Here is a 2,352-nt window from a genome sequence, read left to right as displayed (position 1 = left end):
AAAAAAAAAAAAAAAAAGATTCTGTCTTCTGACCCAGTGCCCCAACTGTGACTGCTTGTTCTAAGGATGGCACTCGTCCCTGGTAAGGCCAGAGAATTCTTGGACTTGGGACTGAGAGGTCTCCCCTCCAGCAGCTGGAGGTGTCTGATACACAGCTTGGAGTGTGAGGGTCACGTTTCCTACCATGTGGGCCAGAGCAGAGGAAGAGGCTGGTCTGCAGAGACAGAGAAAGATGCCCAGGGAGGGGCAGAGACCAGAGCCAGAGGAAGCGCCCTCACAGGCTTCGAATTTCAACTTCCAACCATTCCTGAGGTCCCACTGCACAGGTGACATCAGGATTCATAGTTCATTCTGCTTTTGCTTACAAGGAGAGTTAATCTGTTCCAGGATTTGCAGATGCCACTGACTGGCAAGGATGCTTGCCAGGAATTATCTTCTATGTTTTTGCTCCTTCCCTGTTTGCTAGTGAAAGACTGTAAAAATAATTAAAATGATAATTTAACAATATAATTACCAGTTGCCGGGAATTTACTATGAAGTAGTGAGTGCTTTTTGATCATTATCTCATTCAGCACTCCTACCAAGTCTATGAGAAAAATATCATTCCTGTGTTACAGATAAGTAAACTGAGGCATATGGAAAATATATGACATCCAGGTTCACAGGGCTATTAAGAGGAAGACCCGGCCGCGTGTGGTGGCACATGCCTATAATCCCAAGATTTTGCGAGGCTGAAACGGGTGGATCACCTGAGGTCAGGAGTTTGAGACTGGCCTAACCAACATGGTGAAGTCCTGTCTCTACAAAATACAAAAAATTAGGCGGGCATGGTGGTGCATGCCTGTAATCCCAGCTACTTGGGACGCTGAGGCAGGAGAATCACTTGAACCCAGGAGGTGGAGGTTGCACTTAGCTGACCAAGATGGTGCCACTGCACTCTAGCCTGGACAACAAGAGCGATCTCATCTCAAAATAAAAAAAGAGGGGAGGACCCATTTTTCATAGCTTTGCCTGTTGGACCCCAAAAGCTATGTTCTTTTCTTTTTTTTTTTTTTTTTTTTTTGAGACAGAGACTCCCTCTGGCCTGGGTGATGAAGGAAGACCGTTTCAATCAATCAATCATCAATAAAAATAATTATAATAATCTTCTCAGAAGGCATGACATCCCCACGACCCATTCTCATCCTACATCCTCCTCTTTCTGGTGCTGAGAAAAAAAGAAAGGAAAAAGAAAAGTCAAAAGAAGAGGGAAGGAATTGGTGATGATTGACTAGCAGTGAGCAGAGCTGGGAGGGAGGTGAAGGGTTGGGGAAAGCAGTGGGAAGCTCGATGACATCTTTGCAAGACATTTCCAAAAAACAATGGAGGGAGGATCTTTTCCTGGTGACAAGCTCCTCTTCCCTCCCCCTGCTCCATCAGTGAGCATTTGGGGTTGGGGTTAGGGCAGAGGAAATAGGAAGAGAAAAGGGAACTGTCCTAGTCCATTTTGTGTTGCTATAACAGAATACTTGAGGTTGAATAATTCATAAAGAAAAAAGGGCTAATTGGCTCACAATTCTGATGGTCAGAAAGCTCAAGATTGGGCGTCTGTTGAGGATGCCAGGCTGCTTCCACTTATGGTGGAGGGCGAAGGGGAGCTGGCTTGTGCAGAGATCACAAGGTAAGGGAGGAGCTGAAACTGTGCCCCAAAGAGTTAAATAACCAGTGATTAACGGACATTTTCGAGTTTACAGGATGGTAGCCAAGAAACAGCTTGTTGAAATCCTGAAACTCCCTTTGCTTACAACAGAACTGGCTGAAATCCGTGGGAACCCGTATGGCTAACTGCAATCTGCACAGAACGAGCTTGCTGATGTCGCAGCCCGAATTTCCACCTGATGTTTCATACTAACGCCACCAAATTTGCACATGCAGCCCATGAAGAAGCTTGCAGAGATAACTGGACATGGTTAAGGACTTTCTAGACTTCTCCTTTCTTTCCACCAATCATCCGCTAGTCCCAGAATCCACCCCCTAAACCTTTTCTCATGGAAGGACTGCCTTAAGGCCAGCAAAGGGAGCAGATTTGAGCTGGATTCCCATATCCCTGTGGGTCAACTCACAATAAAGCTTTTCTTTTCTCAAAACCTAGTGCCCTAGTATTGGCTTCTATGCACATCGGGCAGTGAGCCCTTTTGCTTGGTAACAGTTCCAAGTTCTTTTTAACAACCAGCTATTGTGGGGAGCTAATAGAGTGAGGTCTCAGGGAAGGCGTTAATCCCTTCACAAGGCATCTGCCCCCATGACCAGAACACCACCCACTCAGCCCTCTCACCTCCCACCATCACCACCACACTGGGGAGCACATTTCAA

This window comes from Mandrillus leucophaeus, unplaced genomic scaffold (assembly GCF_000951045.1).
Source record: "Mandrillus leucophaeus isolate KB7577 unplaced genomic scaffold, Mleu.le_1.0 Scaffold46, whole genome shotgun sequence".
Classification (NCBI taxonomy): Eukaryota; Metazoa; Chordata; class Mammalia; order Primates; family Cercopithecidae; genus Mandrillus; species Mandrillus leucophaeus.
The sequence above is the reverse complement of the archived record's forward strand: the minus strand, read 5'-3'. Positions refer to the sequence as shown.